Below are 10,277 nucleotides of genomic sequence, written 5' to 3'. Positions count from 1 at the left end.
AAGGAAAATTTGTTTTTCTAATTAAAATAAAAGAAAAATAGGCTAATTAATAACACAACAAAAAATTGAATCAATCGAATTTTAATTTTTTAATAGTAATATCTTATTTTTATTTGATTTCATTTCATTTACAGATTCACATCTACTCCGGTAGATATTTATTGTTAAAATATGATGTAATAATATACTTATTATATGTTTTGAGTTAGATAATGATATGGTAAAATTATTCAACTCATTATACGCAATATAAATGTTTATGAATTTAAATAAATTTAAAAATTAAACTGAATCAGACAATATTCAATTTTGTTTAAAATTTTCAGTATATTAATTTAGTTTTAAATCCAATAAAACTAGACCCAATTGAGATCTATTTCAATTTTGGATCCAACACATGGAGAGTACGGATAAAATTGAATTGATTAATATAAAAAATAAATAAAACATATAATATAAAATACAAATACAATAAACAATAATATAAATATATAATACATATGTTTAATAAATATATACTATGCATGTGCCACAAAAATAATCAAACACAACAGATTTAATCCGTTAGTTGCGTTTGATACTGACATAGTACCATCATGTCAAGAGATGGGCGAAATGGAAAAAGGGGAGAGACCCAATTGTCCCATGAAAAATTTTATTTACAATTATAAGTTTTGCTTTTCATAATTTTTAATGTAAAATATTAAATTTTATTATTTGTAACCACATTTATTATTTTGTCCAATCATTTTTATACCAAATATATCATCCAAACATTTATCCCTCAAAAAACACACCTCACGCACATCCAAGCTGTTATTCTTGGCATTAATCCTGGTTTTTTTTATGTTCTTCTTCTTTGTGCATCAAACCCTATTATTTTTCTTCAAACCATTCTCACAGACTATTGCCGACCTCTCGTCGTTGCCCATTTTGCTTATCTCACCCATCTTCTTCATTGGAATTCCCCAGAATCGCAAAATTAGGTAATGCCCCTCCCCCCCCCCCCCCCGAACCTCGCTATCATAGGGATAAAGGCTTCCTTGAACCCCGCGGTTTGGGGAACCCTCACCCCCCAAACAGCGAGATTCAGAGGGTAAGAGGTTCCCCGAACCACGAGGTACAAAATTGAAATCGAACTTAGCTTTAATACCAATGTTAGAAAATATGAAAGCAACCATAACTTAATTGATACCAATGTTATAAAATATGAAAGCAAATGATGTGCAAAATTGAAACTGAACTTACCAAATTTCGCAAAGTGGAATTTGGATTGGATTAGATTGAGTTATTGGTACCAAAAATTAAAATTAACTAAAAAAATAAAATAAAAGCAACATTAATTCAAAAAAAATAAATATAATATTAATCCAAAGATTAGAGACACGATGATTCAAAATAATTTATATACAAAATTATTATATATATGTATATAATTATAATATATATGTACATAATAGTATACATATAATAGTATCCATCCTCGTGAACCCATGGGTTCTAGAGAATGGATACTATCGAATTCTATATACATAGTATATATTATAACATTATATAATATGTTATATAATTAAATTCGGGAGAATGCAATTCTCTTAAACTCGTGGGTTTAGGAGAATTGCATTCTCCCGAATTCATGGATTTGGGAAAAAATTATTTTTCCCGAAATCATGGGTTCGGGAGAATTAATTTTTCTCAAATTCATGGATTCAGGGTGCTTACTGAATTCTGAGATTTGGGGTTCGGCTTTCAAGACAATGTATTTTTTTATTTTTTCAATTAATCTTATTTTTTTAATTCATTCGTCGTGTATGTATATGCATATGCAAATTATGTGACTGAATTAGTGATAGATGTTGTAACTTGTGTTTTTTCTTGTTGAAACAAGAATACTCGTTATCTTCTTTATCAAACTCTACGTAAATATTTGTGGATAATAATCATCCATCGCTGATAGTAGTTGTTGATAGTAATTGGTAATTGACTATGGTGAGGAGAATTAAGCTTAGCAATGTTTGGTATTGAATAATAGTGACTACGTAATGCTCGGTATTAAATAATAGTAGTTGTGCGATGTTTAGTTGTAGGTGAGAAAGTGGTTGTGGTGATGGTAGTCGAGAAAGTGAGTGCACGCGCTTAAAGAGTAATGATGGGTGATTGAGGGTCAAATATTTAAATGAAAGATAAATATGAATTTTCATCTTAGGATACTTTAGAAATATTAAAATTGAGTTACAGCGAACAAAAGGTATGATTGCAAATAGAATTTATCTTATCCCATCTCTCATTTCACCCACCCTTTTCGTTGTTACCACTGTGACATAATAACGTAAAGTCAATATCAAGTAATATAATTATTGCTAAAACAAGCAACAACTCACATCTTTTAACACAAAATAACAAAGGCACAATCCTCCAAACAATTTGTATTTATTGATATTACTTATTTTTAGGCTTCAAGCATGGCATGTATAGTTTCATATTTCACTGTCAAATGTAAATAACAAATTATTTGTTGAGTGTTAATTGTTAATATTTGTTATAGAACTAACATAATAAAGTTTTAAACTAATAAATTATTATATGTAATTGAAATTAAGAATTAGTTCTTTAATTTTTATTGGGTTAGGCTGGTTTGGGTTTATATAGTAATTAATTTGATTTTTTTCTCTAATTTTATGAATTCTATCAACATTTTAAATCTTAATTAATATGAAATTTGAACCATCTCGTGAACACTCATAATATATAATGTCAAAATTAATCAAAAACTAAAAATAACTTAAAAAAATATAATGAAAAAATAAAATTTTACAACCTCATAATCCACCCCACGATATACCAATTTTTTTTAAAAATTAATATCAAAATATTAATAAAAGATAAATTAGCAGAACTATCTAATTTAAGTATATTAATATCAAAACTCCCATTCTACAAAAATTTTAAACTAAAAAATATATTCTCCTTTATTTACAGAAAAAAAATAAAAAATGTATTTTTCAAATATTTAGTTATAATGAGTAGAAAGTCAAATTAATAAAACTATCTTATTCAAGTAAATTAATATCAAAATTCCCGTCACATTCTTTTTTTTTTTCAAATTAAAAAATAATTTGTAGATTTTTCTTAGTTAAAATTTTTATTCTATTTTTTTTGTTATTCAATGTTTTTTTACAGCTTCGAAGAATAGTAGAACATGAATGTGTTAACCTTATAGTATTTATAAAATTTATTTATTTAAAATATTTATAATTATTTGATATATATATGCCTCAACAATAATATAAAGTGCTCTGTTAAATAACACTATAATTTATATACTCAAGCATTTTTCACATTTTATATTTATTTTTAAGAAATAGATTTTCCCATTTATATTTATCTAAATATTTCAATTTTAAATGTCAAATTTCAAATGAAATAATTTAAAAAATGTGAGTATTTTAGATTTAAAATTTTATTCAATATACTTAAATAGGAGAATTTCAAAGAATATTATTTTAAAATTGAATAAATATATGTATTTAATATTGAATTTTAATTAAAAATAAAATATATGAATATTATATTAATATTATTTAAAAACATATACCTAATAAAAAAAATTCTAATGATATCATTTGAAATTTATAATTTAAAAATGTTGTCATTTAAAATTCTCATCTTTAAATTTCAATTGATTGGATACATAATTAAATATAAAAATAAAATAATTTCAAATCAAATTATGAACTCAAAGTTCAATTTTTTGCAACTATCTAAAAATCGACCATTGGATTATGGCCTATTTGGTCTCCTTCGGCACTGAGCGAACTAATCGATACCGGGCAGCACCTAGTCAGTTAAGACGGCCGCCTAGTCACATGAATCGCTTAGGTCGATTATGGCCTAATTAGTTGCTTGGGCAACATGAATCGCCTGGGCTGCCTAATCTATTTTGTATAAATTGATAGTTAGGGTTTTTATTTTCCCTTACCCCTTTTCTTTTTCGTCATTTTCCCATGTTCTCTCTCGCTCACCACCGCCAATCTTATCTTGTCGAATCGCTGTCGTCGCTTGCCTTTTCTGTCTCAGTCTCTCTTGTCGCACACCGTCGTTGTCTCTTACGATGTCGCCATTTTCCATTTCTATCTTAGCCTCTTTCGTCACACACCCACGCCGTCGCTATTGTCGTTGCCGCCATCGCTGCCAACCGTCGTTCCACCCTGGTTTTCGGTTCTCTCTCTCATCTTCCTCAACCTTTAGTAAGCAATACTTGCAGTTGCCTTTGTTTTTGTTATTTAATTTATGTTAATATTTGTTATTTGTTAATGTGTGCCTTTGTTATTTAAATATTTGTTAATGTTTTCAATATTTTAATATTTGTAAGCAAGTAACAAACAAAGCCAACAAGTAGCAATCATTTGTCCTTATTGTTGTAGTAATTGCTTGTTGTTGCTGCTTCTTCTTGTTGTTGGCTACTTAGTTTTGTTTGTTAGATAGTTGTTTATTTTAATTTAATGTCAATTTACTTAGAAAAAGAAAAAGAAAAAATACAGTCATGTCGGATGGAATTGGGAGTACGGGAGCATCATCTAATACCATCTCAGCTCTTAAAAGGAAGTTAATTGATATCAGATGAGAGTATGGAATGTTAATTGATCCAAAAAATATGAATAAAGTTAAATGTAAGTTGTGTGCAGTGGTGAAGTCAAAAAATTTTATCAAGGTGGGCAAAAATTAAATAGCAAAAGAAAATTTGAAATAATATAATACTAAAAAATATATATGATAAATTATTACAATTATTTTCGACACATTTTTATATTTTGATAACGTCGCATAATGACATCATTATCAATTTCACAAAATATATCATTTTCAATATGCACAGCTAAACTGTCATTCAACTATTGATCTCCAATTCAATTGCGTAGTCGGGTCTTGACAATCTTCATGACAGAAAATACTCTTTCTACTATAGCAATAGCAACAGGAAGAATTAATCCTAGTGTCATAAGTCTGTAAAGTAATGGATACACATAACTTTTCTTCGTTGTTACCAATTTCTATGCAAGATCACTAAGGCCCCATAATCCTTCAAAATTCTTGTCGGTACACATATCAATAATGTATGTTTCAAATATATCATCAAGAGCCAAGAGATCTATTGGTGAAAAATCTTCAGGATAATACTTATCAAGTCAAATTAATTTGTTCTTGTTAAACGTAGAAAATGAATCATCTGGACACAAGCATGTTACACAAATGCACAAGTCACTATTTACTTTAGAAAAACAATCATTCAATTCTTAAAGTCGCATATCAATAACTGCATAAAAGAAATTCACCCGAAAGTGATGTAAATTTGTCATTTCTAGAGTATTACGTTGTGAATAACCTGGAGGTATATACATATCATCCATGTTAGGAACATTAATACTGTATTTCTGACAAAAAGAATAAATTATTTTCAAAAAAAAATCACATCCATTGTCCTTCATTGCTTGAAACTGTTCTTTACAAATTTTCACCAATCTCATGGCATTGACAATATCTTGATCTTTCTTTTGTAGTGCATTTGACATTCCTAAAATCTTTTTCATAAGATGTAGACTAAATGCAAAGTTAAATGTTATTATCAAACTCAACAAATTACGTGCTTCACCTCTTTTTTCAGAACTTGGAACATCATTAGCAATCATTTCAAGGACATCAATTGTAGGTGAAAACATGTGAATCAAGTTCAATAAAGAACTATAGTGAGAGCCCCAATCTGTATCACCAGATTGCTTAAGAATAATTTGTTGATTAAGGCTCCGTCCACTTGATATTTCACCATGATTGAGTGCTTCAAGAATTTAGAGCCTTTGTTTTTCTCTAAGAAGATCACACCGTTTAACTGATCCTCCAACAATATTTATAACCCTATCAACTAAATCAAAGAATACTTCAATCTCTATATGCTTGTTTGCCTCAGCTACAAGAGCTAGTTGAAGTTGATAAGCAAAACAATGAATATAAAAGTACTTGGGTTCTCCTTTAAAATAAGTGCTTTGAGACCATTAAACTCACCTTGCATATTACTAGCCCCATCATAACCTTTACCTCTTAAACTAGATGTACTCAATTTGTATCTAAAGAACAAATGATCAATAGCATCCTTAAGTGAGAGAGCTATGGTACTTGAAACATGCTTGATACCTACAAAATGTTAAACTACACATCCCTTCTTGTTCACAAACAATAGACATTTGTTCCTTAATTGAGATATCACGAGATTCATCAACTAGAATATAAAATAACCCATCACCAATCTCGTTAATAATTGCATTTATTGTTTCAAAAGTAACAACACTTACAATATCTTTTTGAATATCATGTGATGTTAGTTTAAGATTTTCAGGAGCATTCTTGAAAGTAATAGCCTTAATCTCATCATTATGATATGCCAAAAAGTGCAACAATTCGAGAAAATTCCCTTGATTATTTGAATCTTCAAATTTATCATGTCCACGAAATGCAAGTCTCTGTCATAAAAGAAATCAAACACAATCTATTGATGCACCCAAACGAATTCGATAGTCATTTTGTGTTTGATGTGATTGCTTCAAGAAAATTGTCCAAATATTTTTCTCTTGATTCCTAAAGACTTAAAATTTAATTTGAGCTTTATTGTGTGGACTATTGTGACTTCCAACGTGCTCCTAAAGTTTTTCTTTCATTTTTCAATTTGAAAACCCCTTCTCAACAAAAGTGTCACTACCTCCTCGTTCCACGCTTGGTTGAAAAAGATAACAATAGAAACAAAATACTGAATCTTTCTTTTTGTTATATTCTGACCAAGAAGGAAATTCATTAAACCAAGAAGCTTGGAAACGTCACAATGATGATTTTTCAATTTTTGTCTATGGAAATTTATGCTTACGAGGTTGACAAGGACCCAATTTTATGTATGATCTTCGAATTTCATCTCGGACTTTAACATCATATTCCATAATTAAAATTCGTAGTCCAGGATTTGTAGGAAGTTGAGTAATATCAATTTTATTTTGAATATTTTCATCCTGAACATCCATTTCAATCTGAATATCTCCTTCATCATCAATTTCACTTTGATCCCGAGTAACATTATTTTTCATGCAAATATCATTTTTTTGTCGAACAACATCAATTTCATTTTGATTCCGAACAACATAAGATTTCTTTCTATTAATATTTTGTTCTTCAATGGAAAATGGAGTTGTCCTTTTGAAATATCTTTCCTAATTGTTGACATTAAATTTAAATAAAAAATTAACATAGTTTCAAAAATCAATTCCAATTAACAATTCATTTATATCAAATAGGAGTAAGCAAAGAAAAACAAATAGAAGTTTGAAGAGGTCTCAAGTAACTCTTATACTCAAGACTCAAGTAAATTGATTAAAAAACAATCTAACAAATTGTAGTAATGAACACAGAAAAACACAAGTTAGCAGGAGTTTGACGAAACATTCTATATGCATACAATTATGTGTCTATAATAGATTATAAACAGTTATAGTCATACCTGGTGGCAATGGTGGTGGCTAATGATGCGAAATGACTGAATTAGAGAATCGCCTAAAAAATGTAAGAAACTAATTAGAACCACACGAGTTTTAAGTAAAACGCACACAAACACAATGACTATACCAGATAACTCAAAGCTGTAGTCATACTTGCTGATTTTTTAATTTTTGTTTAAATTTTTAAGTATTTTTTTCTTACAGTATATTAAAAAAATACTGGCTTACAGGCTGATTTACTGATCTGGTCCAACGACATTTTATCAATGCTTAATAACTATACAAAAATATACATATATATTAAAAAAAAAACTGGCTTACAGGCTGGTATGGTCCAACACAACATTTTATCAATGCTTAATAACTATACAAATATATATATATATATTATTTATAATAAATCATTATCTAACCTTTGAAACAGTAGTGGGCGACTGATGAGAAAATCAGTTGGAATGGAGCATTCGGGTGTTGTTACTGTCTAAAACGAAGAAGAAGCAAGAAGTGCTGCGTTGAGACAAATGAAGAAGATGAAGAAGAAGCAAGATTCAATAAGGACGGCAACTGCAAGCAACAACCACCCCATCCCATCTCTGCCAATTTAACTTTCTTTCTCTCAAAATTTTTCATGGGAACATGTTTCTGCTTTTTCTCTTTATAAAATGTCAGACTAAAGCTTCTGTGAGAAGCTTCTTTAGCATATTATATATATAATATATATATATATGAGACTTTTAAATAATTATTAGTATATTTTTAAATTTTTAATAATTAATTTTTAATTAATTAAAATAAAAAAATAAGAATCTAGGGTGGGCTATTGCCCACCCTTAACTGTATGTGGTTTCTCCACTGGTTGTGTGGTAAAGTTATGTATAGAGTAGTTTACAGAGTAAAAGAACACATCGGCCACATTTCCATAAATGTTTCTATATGTCCAAAATCTTCTCCGGATGATAAAACCAAATGCAAGAATGCTATTATTGAGGCAAAGAGTATGAAGAAGATTGAGAAGAAGGAAGATTCGATGAGATCCTCTGTTAATATTTCTGAAATAAAGGAAGGGTGATGATAAAGATAAATTGCATGAATTAGGGAGCAAAAAATCGCCTTGTACTCTTGGCTCTATAAATAAGTTTGCAAACTCCATCAGTTCTAAAATTTGTTTGAGTGCGAGAATGACGCAAAGACATCAAAATATTAGTGAAGCACTATTTAAAGAGAGAACACAGACTATACAGGGATATTGTGCTAGATAGATGTACGAAACTAGTATACCTTTCAATGCTATTGATCATGATAACTTCAAATTGTTTGTTGAGGCGGTTGGTCAAGTTGGGTCAGGGTTCAAACCTTCCAGTCAATACCAGTTAAGGGAACCGTTATTAAATAAAGAAGTTGACAGAATGAAAGAGTTATTAAAAAAGCATGAAGAAGATTGGGCACAAAATAGATGCTCCATTATAATAGATGCTTGGACAAACAGTAAAAAAAATAATATCATGAATGTAATATCCCAGATTTTCAAAATGGCTCAAGACAAATTTTAACTTGGGTCATAGGTGAAATTATAAAAAGATTAAGGATTTAAGAATAATTTCTTACAGTTATGAGATATCGAATCAACTGTAGGGAGTACTCAAGAGCCGAGATGTTTAAGGAAAATGATATGGTATTAATGAGCATATCAAGACATGATCTATGGCATCGAAAGAAATCGGGTCAGAGATAGTTTTCGATACAGTTATGATTAGGTTGAAAAATCAAATCATCATAGGAGATTTCCTAAAAATAAACGGAACCTTCAGGGGGCTCCGATTTTATGTAAAGATTAACCTTTCAGTAGTTTTGGAATGAATCAAGAGTGTTTCACAATCAAAGCATAATTTTGGACCTAAGTGTAATTTTTGAAAATTCCTGAGGAAGGTTGAAACGATATTATTTTTGAAACTTCGGGGGTCAAACGAGAAGTTTAGAATGTGAGGGTTTCAACAGAAATTTTGGAAAACTCAGAGACTTTGTGGAAAGGGCAAAAAATGCATTTTAAAAGTTAGGGTGAAACTGTAATTTAAAAAAAAAAAACCTCTAACAGCCATGGCCGACCAACCCATCCCATCGTTGAATTCAACCATGAGAGACCCGAAGAAGTGGTGGGGGGCCTCGGGGCAAGGCTTGGACAAGGTTCTTGGCCGACAATCAGCCTTATCACCGTAAAAAATGACCAACTTTCGGCTTAAAGTTTGGCCACTGTAATGGAAGATTTAGGGCCACTTTCGGAAAGTTTTGGAAGGATCTAGGGAAAGGAAAGGTATTAGTGGCCTTGGGTTGTGCGAAATTGATCGTTTTGTGGCTCGATTTGGAGTATAAAAGGAGAACCAAAATGGCCGATTTTCTTTAACTCTGAAGCTCAAAATCAAGCACGATAGAGGATGAATCATGTAGCAAGGATAAAGGGATTTTGATCCTTGGAGGTAGTAGATCAATTCTGGATAATTTGGTGAGCAAGTGAGTAGAATCGAGTTTGTTTCGAAGCTCACCGAAAAAAGGAGGCGGATGGTCTGGCCGAGAGTTTAAGCATCTGGTTGAGGCATCTCCAGACCTCTTTTCGAGCATCCAAAGTAGCCATTGGGATCGACTTGCAAGAAGCTTCAAGGTGGTGTGTCCGGTTTCATCGCCGGTGATCACTGGCGGTTGAGAAGACGACCGGTATGTAAAGCTCACGTGCAGCCACTCGCCTTGTAATTC

Source organism: Diospyros lotus, chromosome 1 (genome assembly GCF_014633365.1).
Source record: "Diospyros lotus cultivar Yz01 chromosome 1, ASM1463336v1, whole genome shotgun sequence".
Lineage (NCBI taxonomy): Eukaryota > Viridiplantae > Streptophyta > Magnoliopsida > Ericales > Ebenaceae > Diospyros > Diospyros lotus.
The sequence above is the reverse complement of the archived record's forward strand: the minus strand, read 5'-3'. Positions refer to the sequence as shown.